This window comes from Phaethon aethereus (assembly GCF_964289735.1).
Source record: "Phaethon aethereus genome assembly, chromosome: 2".
Taxonomy (NCBI): domain Eukaryota; kingdom Metazoa; phylum Chordata; class Aves; order Phaethontiformes; family Phaethontidae; genus Phaethon; species Phaethon aethereus.
The window spans coordinates 11,836,530-11,861,128 of NC_138582.1; positions in this window are offsets into that span (position 1 = coordinate 11,836,530).

Below are 24,599 nucleotides of genomic sequence, written 5' to 3' on the forward strand. Positions count from 1 at the left end.
TGAACTCCTGTGTGCTAATTAACTGATAGGCAAATGAGGTGGGGACTGTCCTCTGTACCCTCCTTTAATCAGCTGGTGATGGAGATCTGAGATTATTCCACATCATGCTAACAAGTGGCAAAACGTAGCGGAAAGAGGAGCGTATTTGCTGTGCCACCTTGCAAGCGTGGCAGGCTTGCAAAGGTCTGAGTTGCTTGCAAAGACTCTGCCGCTGCAGCGGCAGTTCAGTGAACCTGGGCTGTTAGTAGTAACTGCAATTATTTGCAGCATGTGTATACTCATGCACGTCTCTGTAGTCCTCCATCTGGGCTGCCTAGACCTTTTCCTTGCAACGCCTCTTGTTCTCAAGCTGTAACAACAGCCTCGTTGCGTAGCTTTAGCTGGCACCTTGCTCATGACTGTTAGGCAGGGCACTGCTTGAAATTAGATACAACAGGTTGGCTTTCAAAGACCGAATGCTGAGCCTGCAATTACAAGTTCAACTCTGCGAAACCACAGATGCAGCATGGTTAGAATGGTTTCTCAGAGGTGTGCTGCAGCCGAGTGTGGCCGGGCACGATGACTGATGTGTGGGGTAGGTAAACTCGCACCTCTAGCTCTTCATTTGCGGTCTCAGGCTGTGATCAGACATGTTACTCCAGATAGTATTGAGCCAGGGAAAGAGGTTATTGTCCTCGACTGCTTGTCATGATCATCCTCACTGCTCTGGGTACTCCCATCCCCTTACCTCCTGAAATAACTGCTTATGTAGTCCTTTCCTGCCCTGAGCTTCCCTCCCCTCTACATGATGTGGGTTTCAACTTAATTACATAAACAACACTTATTTATTTATCTGTTGATTGACTGATTTTCTGAACTGGGTGTTTTTGGAAGAGGTAGGTTAAGGCTGGGCTACAACAGTGGGTTAGTGAGATGGATTACACCAATGTACTGTCACCAAGTGAAAATAGACCCACTTTTGCCACTTACATGGCCCAACACTCCCGCTGTTTCTCTTCTGCTAGGCTCACGTGCTTGTCACATCCATGCATGAACTTTTGGCTAAGCAAATGAGTTGAATCAGCTCTACAGAAGAGTTAGGTGAGTACCAGAACTGGTGGGTGAAAGGACTGGACTGTGCAGTTGGGGCACAGAGAAAGAGAAAGGAGCACAATCATTTGCTGACAGCACGTGGCTGCAGATGTGAGCAGATGAGGCAACCCTGGCAGCTGTAGGGAGCAACTCTGGTGTAGTTGCGCAGCTAGATCTGGAGCTTTGGTAACTTCAGGACATGGGAATGAATGATGATGAGTTGACACCCCCCCCGCTAAGGCTGGTGGATGCCCAGTTCCTTATTAGAAGCGTTCAGTGAGATAGAGGTCTCTAAACGCAGCCTTTTGAGAAACTAGTCAGGAGTTTGTGGCTTCTTCAGGCTGCAGCTGGAAACATCATCTGCATTTTGAAGGACATGAAGGACATGTTTGGTGAAAGCTGTTGAGCATGCTTGGTTGGAGGGATGCTTCAACAATGCCTGTTTCTTTGAGGGTCTGGTGGGATCCTGGTGGGAAGAGGGAACCCGGTTACTGCTGATCCCTGCCTGGGTCCTCTTCCCAAGCTAGGTCAGAGTGGCTGGGCAGGCAGCTGATCCACTGAATGGCAAATATGACCTGCCCCTCAGGTGGTGGTGAGTGTGAAAGGGAGGAACAGGAACCATGGGATGTAGTTGCAGTATTTGGCCCTGTTTGCCTACCCATGCCCTGCATGTTCAGGCTCTCCAGGGACCCGTAGGAGACTGGAGAGCTGGTCTGTGATCTGTGTAACACACCTCTTAGGGCAGATGTGCACCCATGTGCCACTGAGGCACAGATAAATACCTTTTCTGTTCTAGCTCGTAAGTGTGGGTAAATGAGAGGGCTAAGCTCTGATTTCCCTCCATTTTCAACTCAGGCATGTCCTTGTAACCCAGCCTGCTCCTATTTATACAGATAAATGACAGCTCAGCAGGAAAAACAGTACGATTTCCCACTCTCCCTGGTGCTTAAGCTGGCCCATTTTGTTACAGGTGATTAGGCCATTAACTCACCAACTCCAAACAGGACTAAGCAGGAATTAAAAGCTGTGGGGAAGATTTGTTCAGTGGTGTTTTAACTTGCTCTGCTCCTCAGGGCAAGATCCATAGGCCTCTTGGTTGTAGCCAGTGACCTGTTCAAATAAACCCTGACCCTGGGCACTTCATTGATGAATGGGTTGTGCAATTTCACCTGCTCTTTCCATCAGACTTTTCAGTCATGTCTTATGTAGTCGCACCCTTCATAGGAGCTGAGCGCTACGCTAGCTATAAAACATGGGGAGTAATGGAGCTCATCCCTAATTGAAATGAACACCTCAGATTATATGTTGGAGCTTCCTCTTTTATTAGAGGCTGTTCCTTCCCCCGTGTTGTTATTGGACATGTTACACCACGGATTTGCAACTTCCCCATATAATAAGAGCCTTCTGGTGGAGAGACCTGGGCTGGAGGAGGGAGAAGCCTGAGAAACTCAGCACCCCGAATACCCCATCTCCCACAGCCAGGGTGTGTGCGAGCCTGGGGGATCTCCGCAGCGGGAGGTGGTGATAACGTGGTCCTGTTTCACAGCCCAGCTGGCGTGGAGCTGCCTGTATCTGTAGGAGCTGGGGCTTTGCTGATCTCTGCCCGAGACCATCACCTACGAGCCAGCCTGGTGGGGAAACAGGCGTGGCCCTGCCAACCCCACTGGAGGACAAAGCTGCCAATGCAGCCATAAGCCCAAACCTGACAGCCCAGAGAGGGATGTGGCTCAAGCTCATGGCTCAGCTCTGCACCTACTGTGTTGTTTTGGGAGAACCCAGCATCAGAGCAGTCCCCATCCAAACTTTTCTGCTTCCTCCATTTTCCAGCTTTTCTCTCCTTTACAGATCGCTGCTGAGCCAGGTTTCCTAAAAAGGTCCTGATGCTCCTCTCCCAGCTGCTCTGGCCATCCCTCGCCCTCGGCACTTGCTTGTGCTCTGTGGCTCTGCGAGGGACCTCTGCACGCAACGCTGGCAGACGGCCCCCAAGCACGCTGGGGAAGGAGAACCAGCTCGGCACCTCTGCCAGCTGCACATAGCTCTGTCAGCATTTATTTTGTGCCACCTTTGCAATTAAAACATGTTAAAAAGGATGTGCAAGCTCCTTGCTTTTTGTGGAAGGACTTAGCTTTTTCCTTGGGTTTATGCTGGGGGCTGTGTGTAGGAAAGCAGAAGGGAGTCTCCTCTGATCTCATGCTTGGCTTTCACCAGCTTCTCTCACCAGAGGCACCCAAAATCTTGGCTTACAGGGGCTTTACAAAGGCTTGAAGATCTGTGAAAATGCTCCACAGAACAGGGAGGGTGGAGAGGTGACGCAGGGGCTCTCCTGAACAAGGAGTGTGGAGAGGTGATGCGGACAATGAACTTCATCTGAAGTTTGTAGCTGAACCTAATTTGTGCCCTTAGATTCAGTGTGCCCATCTGTGAAGTGGGTCTAGGGAGACTACATGTGGGTGCCACCAGCTTAGCTTGTTTCCACTTCCACAGCTTAGCTTGCAGAATATGTTGGGACAGTCCTTTGTCAAGGGAAAGAACAGGTTGTCTCTGCCTCTGTCTCTGTAGGTGAAGATGCTCACTGATACTGCTGCAGAGGTGGGAAGGTGACCTCTGGCAAGGGACAGTCTTCAGCTGGCAACAGGCCTCCACAAAACAAATGTCTCTCCATGGCATATAATTTTGCTGTTTCTTTGCAGTGACGTAGGCACAGCTGGAGTGATGCTTGCAAATTAATTTCAGTCCCTGACTTAAATACACCAGGGAAGCATTAGATAATGAAGGCTACACAGCCTCCATGCCTCCTCTGGGTGGATGCAAAAGAGACCCTTGTGTTTCCTCACACCGTGATCAGTGCCGTTCAGAGGGTTTTAATGAGTTACACAGAAAGAGTTAGGAGCAAAACAAGGAAAAAAGGCAATCCTCATCCTCCTGTGAATGTGGAGCCATAACAATCCCCTGTATCTCGTCAGCACTGGAAAAGAAAATGGCCTCACCCATAATTTATGGCTCACTGTATAGCCACAGAAGCTTTGCTGCTTGCAAATACGACCCTTAGTGGGTTATTAACCTGAGTCTCAAGAGGATCACGTTAACACATCCATCCTCCTGTTAATTAATTAGCTGAAATATGCATGCCTTCCTCTGATGCTAGCTTGCAAAGGGTAACATGAATTTTGATTATACTTAATCCCATGCGAAATACAACAGACGCTCACACTATGTAAATACTAATGGGCAGCTTAGAAACCTCTGTAATCCAACAGGATCTGAGCACAAGCGCTGGTGTCTGGCAATCTGCAAAATATTTCAACACAGAGCTGCCGTGGTATTAAAAATAAAGCGGTGTTTGTTTTGTCGTAGGCTTGTTTTTGGCAGGAGTGGAAGCAGTTTTAATACTAATGCCAGTCAGGCAGTCATTTTACCAAGGCATTATCAATACGCTTTTCGAACTTTCTTTTTGAAAGAGATATAAGTTCACTTGCACCCAGAAGCCTGCCGTCTACAAAGCTGCTATAAAGCTTGGGTGGTGAATAGCTGACTTCGAATGTCCTGCTACACACCTTTCCCAAACAGTTGATACGCAGCAGGTGAATGCGAAAAGCTTATCAGTCCAACCCAGCATTATTTCCTGTCATAACTTTGCACAACAAAGGAAGTTTCTGTCTTTGCCGAGCTTTGGTGTTGCGATATGTACTGAGGTTCCTTCAGAGAAACCACTTTAATCCTTGGGAAGCTGAAATCACAGAGAAGAGGACAGAGATATTGCTCCTGCTAACTGCAATTTTATCAGAACCCAGCCGTATCAAAGCACGCGGGTGCGATACGGGAGGCAGCCGCAGGTGATGGAGGGATGCTTGCCCAGGCTTCTGCTTCAGCAGCATAAAATGAGATCTGGGGCCACGTTTCCAGTGTTACAATTCAGTATGCTAGTGCTATAAAGCAGGAAACAAAGAGAAGGGCTTTGTTTTATATTTAAACTTATTTGATTAGAACTTCTTTTATGACATCTTAGGGAGAGATCTCATGGACAAGGGTGAGATAAGTTTGTTTTTTTGAGGAGGAGGAAGGGATGATGCATGGGCGTCTACACCACCAGAGCAATTTTCTGCCTTATGAAACTGCTGGGGCTTCACAGCCTAGGCAGCTGGGCTCCGTAAACACCCGGGCTTGTTTGGCATTGGCACATCAAGGAGAAGCAAACGCATCCATCTGAAGAGGACTTGAGCTCCGCTGCTGTTGCACAAGTGACCAATGCAAAAAGAGATTTGGACTTAATGTGTTCTCATGCTAATGGAAATGTATTTGCTGACCTCGTCAGACTTCAGATCTGCCCTGTTCCCTGCCTGAAATGCTACTGGGGGTGACAGAAGAAGGTTTGTGCTTCCTCTTCCCCACCAGCCCCATGTGATGAGGGGTGAGCACAGCATTGTGTCCATCCTCACCTCTGATCAGAGCCTGGGAGGAGGTGGTGAGTAGGTCCTGACTCCACCTCAAATGGACGAGGGGCACGAAGCAGCCGTGCGGGCCAGTGTGGCAAGGACCAATCCAAACATGTTCACCCTTGGCTGTTCCTTGTCTGAAGTGCACATGGCTCCTGTCCTGCCCTTGGTGTGCTGGGACATCCTCCATCAGAGTGGAGAGCAGCCGGGGGAGCACCGCGTCCAGGGACAGTGCATTTCTCGGTACGGTCTGCACGTTGCTTCAGCTGTGCTGGAGGAGAAGAGATGAAAAAGGAAGGGAAAACATCCTCTGCAGATGCCTTACACTTGAAGTGTGAACCAAAATAAAAACACTCCATGTTCATGAGCATAAACATGAATTTAAACAAATATATTTATTTAAAATATCAAGGACTTGAGGTGAGTCACCCTTGCCAGGTATTAGGCAAAATTTGAGAAAATTTGACTGAAGAAAGGATCTGTAAGAAATAGCATGTGTATGTGTGCACATATATGTCCACACGTGCACACATATCCGTGCCCTCCAATTGTCTTTAAGATGTGGTGCCTTATGCAAGTGTAGAAAGAAGCGAGATCTGCAAGGGGTTTTATTCTTTCAAATGAAGTCAGTGAGACAGCATGTGCTAAATGGAGGTTTGTCTACATACACAAATTGTTCCAATTTAACTAAATTGGTTTCTAAATTAATTTAGTTAAATCAGTGCAACCCCTTTAGTAGCTAATTGAGTTTGTTCCCAAATTAAGCTAAATCAGCATGAAGCGCTCATCAACCCATCTGAGCATTCACACTAAGGGCTGGCAGTTTCTACATGTAAGTCAAGCCTGGGTGGTTTGGGGGAGTATCCTGATATCCCAGTGTCCCCATATGCTCCGATGGTGCAGTGGCCAGGGACAGCTGCTCCATCCTCCATCCTCTGCTCAGTGAAGGTGATGTGGGGATCGCCATGTCGAGGAAAACGGCATCAGCAGCTTGACTTGCTCTTGGCCCTAAAAAAACTTCTTAATGGGAAACTTTGTAATTTCATTAGAGCCCAGTGTCACTTGGAGGTTTCTTCCACAATGATTATGTGTCAAGTGAATGACAAAAGTTTTTATTGCAAGCCATCAGTACTGAATTTCAACCAGACCAAGACGTTCACAGCTTAAAATTTCCCAAAATGTGAGGAGAAAGCAACAAAAATTCCCTTCTTTTTCTTTTGATCTGGAAAATCAGCCTCCTAAAGTTGTGGGCTGACAATATGTCCTTTATGTTCAAGGAAACATAAAGCATTGCTTAAAAAAGGAGATGCAAAGTGCAGACAGAGCTGGCTTTTCACTGTGTTACTTCCTCCAGAAGTTTTTCTTGGATATTGCCTTAGTATATATTAATAATGGGACAATATTTCTTTATGGGGTGTATAATTCAATTAAACATATTAATGAGACAGTCCCTTTAAAACAAATATATTCTTCACATCCACTGTCAGGAAAGAAAATGTTTTGCTTTGCAGATGAATCTGATACGTGTCAGGCAGAAGTTGACTGTTAACCAGGGTAACATAAAAGCTACTGTAAATGGTACTGGAAAACCAAGGAAAAAATCCCTTCATATTCCCTTAGAAATATTGATTCATTATGTTGGCTTTAAGACAGAATACTGCAGTTCGGCGGATAGGGTAAATGGATGAGTCTGTAATAGGTTATGCTTCAAACGAGTATTCCCACTTCCATGCTTTTTTTTTTACGTAAAGAAGGATTTCTGTCTGACAGGTCAGACTGGAAGTGAAAGAGCAGTGAAGGGGGACTCAGCTCTGCTGTTACACCAAAGGCTGCATGGGCTTTTATAGCAGGAAAGTCTTTAAGACTTTGAGGACTTCAAGAGATCATGAAGGCAGGACAGCAGCAAAAGCGCCTCTTCAAGGGCCCCCTAAAAGGTCTCACGTCAGGCACATGTTGTGGACAACAGAAGGTCCTTGTTTAGTAATGAATAAAAGGCCAGCAGTTTTGCTTCTCTGCAGCCAGATTTTTAAGCCATAATTGGATCTTGTAACACTGCCAAGGTAAAGGCAGAGGGCCACGACAGGGAAGCCTGACACTGCAAGTGAACTGAAACTAAATATAGTTCTCATGCAGTTTAAAAAAACACACATCAAAGCTCAGCGCGCCCGGCCCCATCCCAGGCTCCTGCAACGGAACAAAACGAGAACACGACGATGATAACACACGTGTTTTGCTGCAGAGCTGCAGGCAGGCGAATGAAATGGCCCGAGAGCGGCTGGGGCTGGTTGTGATTAAAGACCACTACGCGCCAAGCGATTCGAGACAGAATCCAAAACCCGGCTGCCGAGGGAGCTGCTGGGCAGCGGGAGCCGGGGCGAGCCCTGCGCGGGCGCTGGCGCACGGCTGCCGAGCGCGGGACGCTGGCGTGCGTGCCTCTGCCCGTGCATCACAACCACTGGGCGCTGCACGGTGAGATGGTATCGGCCCCCCCGCGGTGACAGACCTGCTCCACGCAGGCTGTTTCAACGGCCGGGTGCTACCTGGGGAAGCAGCCGGTCCGTCCCAGCGACAGCGGTACCTGCTGCGATGCGCGGGTCTCGCTGAGGGCTGCAGCGCAGACCCAGCGGCAGCGGGGGTCTGGCCGCGCTATGAGGGACTTGTCTGGGTGCGGAAGGTGTTCAGTAAGTCATCCCAAAGCCCAAAATGTCCGTAGCAAACAAAAGCGGTATTTGCAAAAGGCAGAGTGCTGCGAATATGGACTTGGGTATCTTGGTTATCATCTACTAACGGTCTAAGATCATGGATAAAGCCTAATGATGGGTAAGAACAGATGGCAGCAACAATCAGAGAGAGGGTTATTTTTTGCCTTAGAGTAAGAGGCAGGACTAGATAACTTACTGATATTCCTTCTAGCCCTACCCACTACAAAGTTTGGATGCCAGTTGTGATGCCCTCTAAGGCCAGATCCATTCAGAACTGGGGATTTGGTCAGCACCGTTGTTCAGACCAGGAGTTATCTGGCAAATTGGGACTCTGGGCTGAGGCTCAGATAACTCTTCCCCTCACTCAGATGACACACATTCCTCAGTTTTGTATGCACCACAAAAATGGAAACAAAAGAAAAATGGAAATGAGCATCCTAGATATTTTCCAGCGTGGGAAAGCAAAATCATTAGAAGTGGGAAGCTTTCAGAGTGTTTTGCATTCAAATTGCACCTTTTATCCTAAGAGATCAAGTACTTCACACATAACTACAATCAGCGCCTCGCTCAATGCAGCCATTTCTGGGGTGGAGCACAGAAGAGGAAGATTAAATACATCTAAAGACGCAGGGGCAAAAATGCTTACAGGAAAAGTGAGCGTCCATAAAAGTCCATGAAAACAACGGCATCTAGAAAACCTACAGAAGGTACAGGCTGTGTGGATCACCTTAACATACTGCAGTAGAGAGGAGTGAATGTAATCCAGTGAGAACTGCTGTAGATAGTTTCCCTGCTATTAAAGCTTCCAAACCCTCTTCCAAGAGATGCAGTAGATTTATACCGCACGAGAAATGTCTGTCGGGCCAGAAGGAATTGCATGCTTGACTTCTGAAGAGAAACACTAAGGAAATAGAGTTTTCATGAAGAAAGCATCTGTTGGCTTTCATTCTTCCCTTTCATGGGAAAAAATGTGTTATGAAAAAATGAGGTTTTCCTCATATGGTCAATGAGGAGCTACTGCCCTTTAGCCCACTCCTTCCCTCTAATATACCAGGGGATTCCACAGTCATGCTGCTGTTAAATCAGTTGGTGTTTAACACCAGACAAACCTGCATGTGGGGGTCTGTCCAAGAAATTATATAGTGGCTTTGTCTATCTGTTCCAGTACAGGATTTCCAGCTTTTCAGCAACCTGCATGCCAAACCTGAGGTCTTTTTTTTTTTTTTTTTTTTTTTTTTGGTCTCTGTGTGTGAGTGTCTTCCATTTATCACACATGCAGCTTTTCGGAGAGCAAGCCCTTCCTACACCTGTTCATGTCTTACCAAAACCACTTTGTATCATTTAGGTCTATTAAACTTTTATCCATTTTAATCCTAAAAGAAATTAATAAAAGCAATAACATATAGGAGCAGACCTGTAAGCGTTAGTGGCAGTCTGGTGGGGCACACCATGGGACTGGAGGAATGGTATGGAAGGTATGGAAGGATGTCATCTGTCTGGGAGGTACAAGGGAGGAGAAGGGAGGCACTGGGTATGAAGCGCTGATGTTCGTGAAGGAGCAGGAGAGAAACTAGTCGAACATTTCTGGTAAAGAAAGAAAAACAGGGCATTTGTCATAGGCTTTGACCCTGTTATTCATCAACTCATTGAGACAGGTATTGGATCGTTTTTTCTGAGCAACAGGAAGACATATCAGTAGCACAGCTCTGTTTAGTAGTAAGACATGATAGTTGCTTTGATACCTCCACCAAAAGCAACACAGCTAGATATAGATGGGCTGTTATGTTCCTGGATGTCATGAATATGATGCTGTTTCAGAAAGTGGGAGGAAATGGGCAGGGGAACAGCTACTTTAAACCTGTTTCTGACTAAGAGAGAACAGCCTGAAAATCTAAAGGTTGGGTGGTAATTTGGATGAAAGCAAGCATGAAATGATAAAGTTCATTATTCAAAGGGAAAAAGCTAGACCAGCTGAATATGGATAATGACTCCAAAAAAGTAGACTTCAGCAAACTAGGGGAACTGGTAAGTAAGGTCTCTAAGGAAAATAATCTCAGGGATGAAGGAATGCAGGAAAGCTGGCAGTTACTAAGCCTATTTTAAAGGCAAATTCCTCTGATGCAGAAGACAGATTGGAAACAGAGTGAAAGACCTGTATTAATTGCCTCAGGAGCTCTTCAAATACCTGAAAATGAAAAGACTTGACAAATGGAGAATGCAGAGACCCCAAGCAGAGTTTCCACTGGATTTCTTTCTGTACCATAAGGTGAAACTAAAAAGGGAACAGGCCAGAGACCAGTTTGGAAGAGTCCTGGCTGAGTGCTGCAGCAGAGGGGGCTGCCATGGGATGTTGTGCATTGTATGGGGGAGTGTACAGCATGAACAAGGAGTTGGTGAGCCTATGCATGAGTGTGGCATGGAGTGAAAGGAGGTATAAATGACCTGAAGGTGCGGTGAAACTGCAGCATCCAGAGAACATAATGAGCACCTTGTGAGATTGGCAGAGCACTGCAGCTTTTCTCGTTCTGGTGGATTAATGAACTTTGTTTTCCCCTTTGTCTTTTGTGCCCCAGCTTTTGCCCTTCAAGTAGCCAACATGCTAAAAGAAGGTCTTAATGTAAATTGGAGACAGAAAGGTAATTTCCCATGTTTCCTACAGTTATGAGAGCCAGGTCAGCAGAAGAGACTGATTTTCAGACTCTATCTATTAGAAATCTCGGCATTTTGGAGGAAGAACTGACTCTCCAGCACTGCACACTGGGACAAGCCAAGGACATTCATGTCTGCAGTCCATCCTTGTGGTGACACAGATACTGCAGTAGCTATGCAGTTCCCTCTTCCTGGGAAGTACCATGGGGTCACTGCTGGTGTGGGAGGAAGGTGACTGAGGGTTTTCCATAGGAGAAGACCGTATGGTCGTATGGACCATATGGACATTGGAACTGGGCATGGCACATGTGTGTTGAGGAGTAGAGGCTGTAGCTGGTGGGCAGCAAGGTGAGGTTTCCCGATGGGGACTCACTGCAGTGCAGGGGGTGTGGGATGCAGAGCTGAGTGACAAGACCCTGTGAAGGGACTGAGGGAGACCAGGAGATGGGGAGCAGAGGCTTTTCCAGGAGTGGATGAGGGATCCTCTCTGCCACTTGAGGTAGGGGCCAGAGCAGTTGAATCTGATGTCTCTTCTCTGTCTGACTCTATGGCTGAACGAGGCGGCTTTCTGCCCCCCCTCCCCTTCCCTGGGCATGAAGAGGTAGAGGAGCCTTACCAATCCAGGAGAAGGCAATCTCTTTGCTCTTTGTCCTCACCCCAGCATCCCACTGAAGGCCTCCTGCCCCAGCAGCACGGTGGGGAATGCCATTGGGGCACACCCACTTCATGGCACCGGGTGGGTCCGTCTGTGCTTTAATTAAAGCTATTATTAATGCTGTTATGCTCAAAGCTCTCCTCAAACTGGAGGGTGATTGCAGCTCCCTAAGGAGCGGTCAAAACCCTCCTATTTGGGATGGTGACTCACCAACCTTCACAGGTTGTGGGGCTACCCTGCACTGAACCCCCATGCTGGGGACAGGGACCTGCCAATGTTCACAGGGCTGCAGCGATAGAGGAGACCCTACAGGTATTGAAGAAGCCCAAACTCATTCTTTCACTACCATGAGGCTTGTGTTTAAAGTTGATGTTTTACATTCCAGGATCAACTGCTTAATTGATAATGGCTTTGCCTGATAGAGCAGGGACAGGGAAAGGAAGACAAGTCATGGCATGTACATGGGGAATCAGGATTGTCAGGTGAGGTGCAAAAGTGAAAAGGAAGTGAAGGGAAAGATGAATAAGAGAAGGCCAAGTCAACGCTGGATTTTGGAGGGATGGTGGGCTAGGTCACACCGTGAACCGAGGTGAGTCTTGCGTCCAGGATTTACAGCCAGCCATGCTATCTTTCCACATATTAAATCCCCATGCCTGGTAGAACTGCCCCCTTTTTCCAGGCCACAGCCCTCAGGAATCTGTTGAGAAATCCTCAGGTATTTGTGAATAAGGGTTTACACCAGGATGTAAATCCAGAGAGGCATAAGCATAGTCATCCTGCTGGTACGATTTTCCTTCTAGATATCTTATGGAGTAGCAGAATTGCCCTAATTTCTGATGTTTTGCAAGTTGCATATGACATTATGCCATTGAATAAACAAACGTTAAATGATAATAAGTGGTTTATTCATTACTTGCATCCCTTGATTCTTGGCTGATTTCCACATGGCCTTCAGGAGATCTCTATATTGATCAGGTAGTGTATATGCTCTGCAAGATTTGTACCACAGGTCATTCATTTTAAGGACAGCAGACCTCAGTGCTCTTTAAACTGAGGCTAATAAGCTTCACTTCAGGGTGTTAAAGATAGGGTACTAGGAACGTGCTTTCTGTACACCCACACCTGGTAATTTTCCTCTCAGTGATGTTCCTTACTTGTCAAGCAAGCAAAGGGCCCAAGAGTGTGTACTGTAAATAATCTTTGGAAACTTTAAATGGTTGTGGTCAGTCGTTGTGTGAATAGTAATTTCCTAAATATATTAGCTGCTGAGAAATGGGTTTCTGGCAATAGGGGAAAGGCTTGAAACTCTAAACCCAGAAGGCGCCGACCTCAATAGGCAAACACAGAAAGTCTCTGTAAGCCAGTAAAATGCCACCTATATGAGCAAGAACCAATGGATACCAGGAATTCCTGTGTACCGTCTCCCAGCCTGCCAGTCCTTGGCGTGCAGGTGAAGGCAGCACGCAGAAGTGCAAGAGCAGCCCCAAGCCCCATTAGGGGCTGAGACTTTGACAGGGCAGGTGGCAGAACCACTGCAATTACCACCACTTCAGGCAGGACTTTTGGTCCTCATTTATCAATAAGCTGTTAATAAGTTTGAACAAAATCTCGACTGAATCACCTTGAAACTTTATGATTAAAATTCCCGGTGACGTTCAGGGAGGGAGTTCTGAGAAATTTTGCAGGACCTAGTTATACTGCAAAATGTATTATTTGGATTGATTGCAGCAAAGCTGATTTTTTTTTTTTATAAAACTCAACGTCAAACTCAACATTAATTTGCATTGCTGTTTTCTCTGCCTAGTTGTATGCTTTATGTATCCCATTTGTTTTCACTTGATCAGCTAGTATTAATGGCAATAGAATTCAAATGCACAAAGACTTTTGTTATTGAATTTCAATTGAAATCTTTTAGGCAGACATAATAAGAACATGTCAGTGTGTGTTAAACAGTTTTGCTTGTTATGGTTTTAAATGATATAAAGGACTGATTTAGATCCCTCAAACTGACAAAGGCTGTGACTTCCACATCAAGAAAAGACAAGGATTTTGCAATGCTTTGGTGAATGCAAAACTCCTTGAGCCAAAGGCCATCTAAACAGAAGAATCTGAAGTATGGTGATGGCACCATGTTGGCAGCGAATGCATAGGTGAAACGTTTGCTAGAAACAAAAAACCCAGCAAGTGGTAATTTGCTGCACACTCTGAATAATGAATGCTTGAAGTCTGAAATGCTCTGTGTATTTTCTTTGTGTTTTGAGGGTTAGGGTCAGGGAATATCCAGTTGTCCTCTCCCTGAGTCATGAAAAAGACTGTAACTCAAGACACTTTGTTTTTTTAGACTATGAATACTTATAGCACAATTTACAGGATTACCTGCTTTAGTGCACAGATATGAAAGATTCTTAGTGTTTTGTGAACTATGCAGTTAAGAGAAGCAAAGTGTGTCACACTTTTTGCTACATCTGTACTCTGTTCTTTGCATAGCCATAGATGTAAAGGATTATTATAAGATATAGGACTTCTCAGATGTCCAGAGAGCATCTCCAAGACTTTTGCTTAGTTAAGAGTGAGATCAGAGGCTTTCAGACTGAAAATAAAGGCCTGGAACAGGACACATGGGCTCATCAAGTTCAAACTTCTGCAAGTGGAGGCAATGCTGAATTGTTGGTGTTTAATTCAAAAGTCAGGAGCTGTCCAAGTTCAAAACACTTCCCAACTCTATAATAAACTACAAACGGTGAGTACAAAAGGCCAAAGTCTGAAGTTTGCTCTTTTATTGTATATCTGTGAACCTGTGCAAGCCTCTTAATAAACAATGCATGTGTTACTATTTTATTGCTGCACTTCGGCAATTTACGTTCCTGAGGAATGCTTCATTCCTTAGAAGGAGGATGCGATATTGAAAAGGAAAGCACTTCTTGTAGGGTACAAGGAGTAATAGCAAATGAGATGCTTCAAACTTCAAAAAGTGTGGTTATGAGTACTTATACTAAGGAATAAAATGCTACACTTTTATCCTGACTGCTTAAGATATCCCAGAGTGTTTAAAGTCGATTTGACTTTCAAACAGAGACCGGCAGAATGACATGTTTTATAGGACATGAACACAGAAAAATAAAAAAACTTCTAAAACTTCTATTTCTTTTTAGATCAATTTCTGGTTTTCTCCTAACTATGATGCTGAAAGAGTCTGAATGCTCCAACGCCAATGAATAGCCACTTGTGCAGAAGTTTCAGAACATCTAGCCATGAGGCAAGGGATCCTCTGACTGGAGTGTTTTGTGAACCTTGGGATTAATTTCTGATGTAGAAGGTACAAATCACTTCTCAATGTCAGTGCTTCTTCCATCTGACTCTGGTGGTTTGGTGCTGACATTCTTCAGTGGTGGCTCAGCAAATGGTTGCAGAATATTCATTTGGTCCTTGCAATAACCTACATTTCTCTCTTCCCTGGCTCTCCTCTCATTGGTGGGTCTCCACACCATGCCAGTAGTGATGCCAAGTAGTATGACAGAGAAGAGGGCAAAGACAGGCACCTCCTTCCTAGAGAGCTCTGCCAGTGACATGTGCTGGTGGTAGATGCAGCAAGTGCATTCAGGAGTCCTGCTACTGAGCCACTCAGCTATCACAAGGTGACAATTTCCCGCCAGGCAAGAGAGTTTTGCTGAATTTCAGCATCTTAGGCTGTTATGCAACAGCACCAACAGAATTACTATAATTTCACTAACGTAATAGCCACTTGGCGTTGAAAGCCAGTTGTTCCAGCACTTACCAGCTAACACAGCTAGGCACACAAGACCTCTCTTCTCTGAGTGTTAATTTGTCATTTAACCTCAGGCTGGCTTTTCAGACCTCTTCAAGGTCATGCTTTGTTCACACCCTGGAGTCTCTTCTTTGCTCTAGCAGCTATGAAACATTTGATGGTGGAAAAGCCTTCCCCATGTTGCAATAATGCTGCTCATCTTACTATCTAACATAGTTCTCTGGTTTCCTTTTACTAGATTGCCAGACCTAGACTGTAGACTCTCTGGAGCAGGGACCATTATGTTGTAAAAGTTTTGACTTTCACAATTGGACCATTCTGTTGTAAAAGATCTGTTCTGAAAGCTCCTATGGCACCAGCCACTTGGACAAAATAATATTCAAAATTAATATAAAATTCCATTTTTTTTAAAATGAATGTAGGTGTTAGACTTCTGCTCGGATAATAATAATAATTCAGCTGTTTGACCATGTAGAGCAGCTGTAAATAGTTGTCATTTTCTAAGATGTAGTATACGGTGGTATACTACGGTGTTATAAGTATATATACACTTAGAATATTTGTATATATACAGTATACTATAGCCTTTCTTCATTTCAACTTGCATTTTTTATTTGAAATTTACATTTATTCTGGGTTTGGTGAAAGGTCTGAACCTGAGACTCTGTGTATTCTAGCTAACAAGATTAGAGCTAAGCATCTCTGATACCAAGAAAAAGAGATGCTGAACATCTAGTGGTGCACACACAACCTTCTGACTCTGGTCTTCCCCAAGCCACTGGACCTTATACTTGTGATCTCCAATGACAAACCAGTAAAGGTCATATTTAGAATTTCTTTGACTTTGTCTTGTCCTCTGACCACCAGGCAATTAAAGAAATATCAATTAGCTTTGCCTTTCTCAGCCAAGGAAAATGCTGCAGGGATCTGATCCTGCTTGTGCCCATGGGAGTGTGAGTCAGGAGCAATTCTGTTGAAGTCTGTGGGGTTCCACCAGTATTAAAGTTGTGTTGCTAAAAGGAAAACTGGACCCAGAGATTGGAGACTTTTGCTTATGACAACTAAAGCTTTGTCTAGACTGGGGATTTGTCCTGATTACTGCCACTGGCTGCCAGCCATTGGTGTTGCTGCACCAATGTGACCCCTTGCATTGGCAGGTTGTGGTGCTAGTGGTAGTGGTAGAGTTTTGTCAGTTTTAGGCATGGATAATATTCTCTGTTGGATGTGTTGGCTTTCTCCATTTGTACCATGTGAGATCTGTTAGTGTTTAGTTGTCTGGGACTGGAACCTGGCAAACCCCCTTTATACATGGGGCCCATGGATACAGAGACAGGGGAAATGTTGAATTCCCCCCAACTTTTCCAGAAACTCTCAAAACCTTTCTAAATTAGCTTTTCTGTCACACATGGGTCAAGTGGAGAACACATGAAGGTGTTGGTGGGGACAAAAAGTTAATATTAACATAAGAAAAGGTTAGTTCTGTTATTTGAGAATGCTGTAGGACAAGAAATTTAGAAATGCCAAGTTTATCAGCCCGTCTAGCCCCTATCCCAATAATATATTAAGTCATCTACTATACAGTTTGCATTGCTTTGTCTGGTCTAGTTCTTAATGACTCAACTTATGGAGTCTGCACCACTTCCCGAGGGAGAGAGTTTTCCACAGACTGAACTGTTACCATATTTTTCCTGATATCCAGCCTACGATTTCATTTCATCCCATTATTCTTAGTCTCCTCCTTCCTCTCAAGCCCACCTAAACAATCTTCTTTTTTTGGCATTTACACCTTTTGAAGTCTCATAGACATTTCTTTTCCTCTTAGCTGTTCCCCATCCATATGTTCTCATATTTAGCCCATTGATGCTTTCCAATGAAATATTCTGGACTGTATAAATAAGGAGCACGTCATGTGTAAAACAAGCAGGGTTGCTTTTCTGCTCCACTTGGCACTGGTGAAAGTCTCAGCTGGCGTAGTGAATTCAGTTTTGGACACTGCTCTTTAAGAAAAGACACTGACAAATTGGAGAAAGCTCAAAGGAGAATAAAAAAATATAAAAGGTTTAGAAAATCAGACTTATGAGAAGCAGCTGAGAGAGACAGGCATGTTCAGTCTGCACAGAAGACTGAAGGAAGACATAATAGCTGTCTGCAAATACATGAAATGATGCGATAAAGGGAAAAGGGGCCAGTTATTCTCATTAGTCAGAGAGGAAAGAAGCATCAGAAACTGATTTAAGCTGCAGAAAGGAAAATTGTGGCTACATATGTGGGAGATGTGTTTCAGCTACTCAAACAATTAAGCAATGGAACAAGCTGCTGTGAAAGGTTACGGAGTTAAAATGGCTAGAAAAATTCCAGGCTGGACTCAACTGCTGGGGCTAATGAAAGAAAAAACCCACCCTGGTTTTGGAAAGGTAACCAGATTGGCTGCTGATGACAGACTCTCTCAAGCAAATATAATTTCATATTAGGGATACCATGTACTCTAATACTAGGGCCCCAAAGAGGTAGGTATGTGCTCAGAAATTGTCCATCTCCCCAGCTGGCCATCTTACTGCAAGGCAGAAAAAGGAAGGGCAAATGGTAGTCTTGTGGAGACACTGAGAAGACGTGGCGATGAAGCTTATGACTAACCACCTGGGTGTAGGCAGGTGCAAGAAGGTTTTGCTTCATGCACAGACATGTGGCAGCTCCAGTTCAAAGGTTGAGTGTCTGAATGGGCACCGCACATCAGCTGAGTGAATAAGTCCAGCTGAGAGGCGTAAGAAGAGTCCAGGCCAGGGCATGGGCAGAGCAAGCATGGGTATGCATTTTTATGGGTCAGCTTATCCCACTGGACTTGCCTGAAGTCACTGAGGAAATCTATGGAGGAGCTGGGAGCTGGATTCAGGTGTCTGTATTCTCAGGCCAGCGCTTTAACCACAAGCCCATCCTCCTCTTTGTAGTGCTGCTTTCTTACCACCTCCTTATGAACTCAACAGCCAGCCGTCTGATCCTGCCTGCCTCATGCATCTTGAATTCCTGCAAACTTTTGTGAGGAATTTTCTGTGCATTAAAAAAACAACAATTAAAAAAAAAAAGGAGAGAGGACTGGAGAGTAAGCTGATGCTTTGTCCTGATGTTCTCCACCAGGCAAGATATGCCACTAGGAGCTGGCATTGCTGTGGGCTGCATATAAAAAGATTGACATCTCATAATATGGTAGCTGGTGATTTGCAACACTAAAACCAAAAAACTTAGCCTGCTGTTTTAATCAGAGTCTTCCCCGCAAGTCTGCTCTCCTGGAGCTGTACCAGTGCCATGAGCCTCCTGCCAGCTGAGCAGCAGTGATGCCAGCAGTGGAGAATAAGTAAGGCTCTTTGCTTGCTATTGTAGACCTATTCTTTCAATTGATGGCTGTGGCTTTGATCCTCAGAAGTCTGTGGGGCTCAGCCCTCCTTGAAGTGAGAGCAGTATTTTTACATTGCTTGTGGTATGTTTAACACATTATGGGGCGTTACTTTCTGGCACTGACTATTGAACTTAAAACAGCATTGCATAATTCCCCAAGATTGCATTACTATGAATTGGCTGGAAATTCCATCAAGTCAGGATAATGCACAATCTGAAGATGGTTTTAGCACTGGAATTGCAAACGTATAAGCTGGACAGTATCCAGCCTGGATGTTCTGCATGAATTATTGTCACTTGTCAGCTGGTATGTCTTTATTCTTGTGAGCTACCACAGTGGAATTACAATTCTTCCCTCCCATTAGTCGTCACCACTACGCAAACTTTATTTGGAGAAAAAAGGTCATGGCAAGGACTCTGAGCTGTCCTGGCTGTAGCTCAGGACAAAGAGCAAAAGTACCCAGGCAATTCCCTGGAATAAATCAAGAGACTGTGAACGTAGCTCTACTTTTTACCCGTCTGCCTATGGGTGACAGGGTCTGTTTGAGTGGGATATGAAGCCCCTTCTCTTGGCTAATGAGAAAGCTGCAGCTTCCAGCACTACCTGGCACCATGCCACCCAGGAGTGGAAGGGGAATTCCTAAGCAGGCATTCCAGGGAGATTTTCTCAGATGCTTTGGGCTGTTGGAATTGGTTTTGCAATCTGTGCTTTCGTCTTCCTTGCAACTTTCTGCTTAACTAACTAGGAACTATTGTCCTGGGTATATCCTACTAGGGGGAAACGGAAGGGAGCTAACTTTGAGAGAAGGATGGTGTGAAAGCTGATGAAACCCAGGTTGGAAGCACACTTTTATTTTTTGTTTCTCAGTCTCTTAAAGTGACTGCAATCCTGGTAAGAAGCTGTCTTGGCAGCAAGGTAGGAATGAAGTGTGACAGTAGCCCCTTCTTGTGATTTATTTTCCTCTAAGCACTGTACATGTGTCAGACAACATTACCTATGAGCAGTCAGTGCTTTTCCAGAGAGCCTGATTTCTCCCCACAAGGAGCATCCAGTGTGTGGTACTTCTGTTGGCTACCTTGCTTTGAAAATCTATAATTGTCATAATGGTTGCCTCTGAGCTTAAGCTTTGAACTTGGCAGCTTTCAGATGTCACCAGGCTCTTCTTGTAGCCTGCTGCTATAAAGAAGGGAGCTGATGAGTAGTGTGAGTCCTTGGGGCTTGGTGCAGCTATGGAGAGGCATGACAAGGCATAATAGGACTTAACTTCTCAACATGCCCTATGAGGAACCTCCGTTTTTCCTGTTGTACAGAACCACCTGGCTCAGGGGTTTTGTAAAACTGGGGTCCAGATCTGAGACTGGGATTTGAAGGTCCGAAGCCAATCCACAGGAGATCTTGTAGAGTCTCTCACATGTAATGTTGAGTTGTGTTACTGTGTGTGGTGCCATGCTACGAAAGTTTTGTTTCTGCTTTTGGCGCTTGTGGTTTGGGAAATACCTCAGGGAATGAACTCAAACATATTTAGATGTATATGCTCTCCTTCCTGACTTTCTCTGCAGAAGAACACAAGATGGTCCATAGCCTCTCCTTTCCACAACTAAAGGGCCAGGTCACTTTATAGTCTAACAGTGTTAGCGTTTCCAACTGATATCTGTAGGGTTTGAATTAAATCACAAATAATGGTGTAATTTGGTCTTTAACAAGGCCACCTTCAGTGGTTTATGGTGGATTATGGTTGGCAGAGTTTGTCCCTTAGACTCGATGCCTCCTTCAAGTTAAGACTGATTTCTAGATACAGGATGCCTTCATATGGGTAATTGAAGCAGTGTACTGGAGCTATTGTCACTCAAGGAACTGGGAGTAGAGCAAACAAAATTGTCTCTTCCAGTACTTCATTGGAAAAGAATTTCTAGGCAAGTTGCCTAGCAGGCACACTGCACTATATTCTTAGAAAGCAATAGATCTATTTAGGACTGCTGTATCTCTTTGGAATTTACTGTATGAAAAAAAAAACTTTTGGCAGGAACCGGTCTTTAGTGCTGACTGAGATTTGCAGCTTCTGACTGACAAATTAATCCGACCATTTCATTAGAAACTGCTTCCTACTAGGTCCTGTTTGCATTGCATCTGAATTCAGGAGGATAATGTCAGAATGAGAAATGAAGCAGATCTCTTGCTGAATTGTTAGCCCTCCTTCCCTCACGTGTGCACACATGTATATGTATATGCACCTGGGTGGATGTGCAGGTTTTTTGTGTTATACACAATAAATGTATTCCAGCTTGCTCCTAATCCTTTCCTAGTGAAAGTGCAGATAAGATAAGTCACTGGTAACTTGTAATTATTTAAAAGGGCAGAAATGCTTTTTTTTTTTTTTTTAAATATATAGGTGGCAGCCTCTATTATAAGCATCTGCTCTTGCTCCGGTCTCTTTGTAACACTTGTGAACTTTAGTGAGTCACCTCACAGAGACTAGTTCCAGCTTTGCATATTCTTGAAATCCACAGATCCAGGAGCAGGCTCTTGAGGGAGTGCACTGTGCTCAGCATCCACCCAGCCTGGATGCAGAACTGCAATCCAAGGCACTCTGTGGGCACAGTATGAGGGTAAATCTAATGTCAGTGCTCCAGTCTAAGGAGCAAGCTAGGTCTGGGGCCTTTCCAGGTGATTCCTAAGTGGACAATACAGTCTGTACAGGATCCCGGGCACAAGAGCAAAGCGTGGTCTCCTGACAAACTGTAGCTGGAGTTCTGCAGTCCTTGCTGGAGTGAGACAACTTAGTTCTCTGTTCATGGGACCGTCACTTATAGGCATGGTTTGGCCTTAGGCTGAAAGTGAACTGTAGGTTCAAGGATGGAATGGACCATTAGGAACAACTTACTACAGTGGTGTGGATGATAATATTTCATCTTAAGGCACATTTTCCAGTCTTGGTTGGAGGACTCCAAGGTAAGAAGATACTGACCTTCATGTGGAAAGCTCTCAGACAATCCTTGGGGAACTCAGCTATGTCAAGTCCTTGAGAATAAGAAATCACATGGAAAATAGTAAACAGTCATCTGGAAGGAGAAAAGTGGCAGATGGTACAGCAGACCTGCATAGGCTTCTCAGCCGCTAGACTGAAAGCTCTTTAGAGCAAGAGCTATCACTGACAATGTGCTTGTAAAGCCTCCAGCACTGCAAAGCCTATACCTTCTTGTGACCTTTACATGCTGCAGGAAGGACAGGCTAACCAGCATAGTGTGAAAAAGAAAAATCACAAATGGAAATAGTTTTCTGAAATTTGGGCTAGCTGTAGTCTGGCAAAATAATTTTGCTTTATGTCCAGCCTTGTAAAACATACAAACTTTCTTGTGCTGTTCCTAAATGAGAGAGTATGAGCAATAAATGTCCTACAGAGAAAGTGGCTTACTCATGTAGTGGCTTAAAAGGAAAATGAGAATCATCCAAATCTCTGGTTCTGTAACTCTTGCCACTGCTAGTTTGGAAATTTAATGAATTATTGTCTATGAAAAACATATAATATATTTTTTCCCTTCAAACACAGCCACAACATACGCTTTTGAAGTTGTGCAGGACTATTGTCAAAATTGTGATGATCTTGTGATGCAAACTATAATTGTGAGATACAATTCATTATTAAGACCTTAAATATTTTTCTATGCTGGTATTTTAGCCAGTGAAAAGCAATGTGTTCCCTTTAATAGATATATTTTAGCAGCACTTTTGTTTGGATTTTAATTGCAAAGGGACATATTGTTCCTGGCTGCTGAAAGGTATTTAACTGTTGGGTGTTTTTTTGTTTTGTTTTGGGTTTTTTTTTTTTAATTTTTAAACATAATTCTTAAGGTACACCTTCCCAGCAGAATAGCTTGTCATTTACATGTGCAAGTCCCAGGTTTAGCTGCAGCAAGAAGAAACAAGTGAAAAAGCTGTAAATGGATCTCATATATCACCTAATTTTTGGTGAGCAGCATTTAAGTGTATCAAGTTTGCTCTGATCTCTTAGCTATGCTGACACCAGCATTTCAACAAATATACCCATGAATCCAGAAGGACCACAAATGTGAACATGAAGAGTTCAGATTTTGTATGAGACTCTGGAATAGGACATTAGGTGCAAGGTCATATTCGGCAGGGGCTGGTTGCAGAGAAGTAGTAGCTGGTGGTGTTTACAGGTTGGGTTAGTCTGAGAATGGAGGTGAGCCACTTGTCTTTTATCGTAAGTTTGAAGTGGAGAAGGAGCACAAACTTTTCACATCTTGTTTCTTTGTAACGGAGAGAAGGGTTGTCCTGTACCTTGCTTTCCCTGGCCAGGATGCTCTGGGAGCTCAGTGCTGCGGGGAAAAGTGATTCAACAAAGAAGGTCTTTGCCCAGATCTGTGTCTTTACACTGGCTGTGGCTAGACCTTGTTTGCAAAACAGAGCTAAGCCATTTTCTCAAGGGAAATTAAGGAAGTGGAGAACTCATTGTGGCTGACCCCGGTGTCCTCTTTCTCTGGAATAAATGCCATAGCAAAATCTCTCAGTCTGAGCACTTCATCAGTTGGAATGTTTCAAAGGGTCAATTTTCCTCCTTGTGACTAAAAGCAAAGCGCTTTCCAGATCCTTTGCAAACTGTGTTCTGGGATAGTGCCATTTGCGGCATGGTTTTTAGCTGTTTGATGGCAGGATTTAAAAAACCTGTCAGGTGGCTTTTCTTGTGATGGGGTAGCTCAGCAGTGGGCAACTCTATCACCAAGATACAAAACGTCTCCCAGAAACCTAATTTGGAAAGCAGATTTTAGTGCTGAACATCATCAGTGGCATCATTTACTCTGGGATTTGAGCTGCTTGGGTGGAACTGTCTTGAAGAAACTGCAGAACCGCAGTGCTTGGCTGGTGAGAGACCCTTTCCTCCTGCTGTTTGATAGATTCTTGAATGTATATTTTCTCAGCAGTTCCTCTTTCTGAGTGAACACCTCATTTCAGTGCTGATGTGGCACAGCTTCAGATCTGGTCACAACTGGAAGCTCGGCTTCAGTGAGATAAAGATATTTGTTTGAAGGATGCTTGTTCAAATGCACAACCTCCCAAGGGCATCAGCAGGGTTATGAGAGCAGACAACTGCCAGGGCACCAAGACTTCCCTGTCCCTCCATCTCAAGGCTTTCTCATCTCATGTCTCGCTGCCTCCATTTCCTTATACATGAACTAAGTTTAGCAAGAAAACATTATATCTGGTCCTAGAGTGACGTGAGGCTGATTTAGGGGTGTTTATACAGCTCTTTGCAAATGTAGATAGCCTATGGTGTAGGTTACTAGGGGCTGAGGGGGATGATGGAGTTAATGAGATTTCTATTCAGGAGACTGTACCTTTTGAACTACCAAGAGATGTGCTCCAGGACTCAGTGTAATGAGAAGTGAATCCTACAAGGTGTTGAACACCTCCTGTGAGATTCTGAGAGCTCGCAGTGCCTGATAGAAGATTGTCACGGTAATCTGGCCTTATAATCATAAATTTGAAATTTGAAATGTAATCTCACAGAAGATCTGTGTGGAGGATAACAAAGACAAAGAAACCTTTCTGGTGCTTAAAAGCTCATGAGAGAAAAAAAAATTCCACTCTTCTTTTGCTGAACCTTTAAAAAGAAAAAAAAGGAGGAGGAGGGGATAGATGAAATATGCTTTATCTATCTTACCTACTTTGGCAATTAAGATTGTAATCTAGATGATTACCAGAGCTTGTAATGAGATTATACCCTCCATTAAAAAGAATGCTCCAGTGTTGCAGTGAAGAATGTTTCAGATCTGTTTAGTATGCTATCTGTCTTAGCAGAAAGCAGCAAAATGCATTAAACACACTAGGAGACGATCTTGTAGACATACACTCCCAGTCTGATTTTCAATAGGGTGACTTGGCATTGGATTTGTAGTTCTCTTCTCATCAGTAC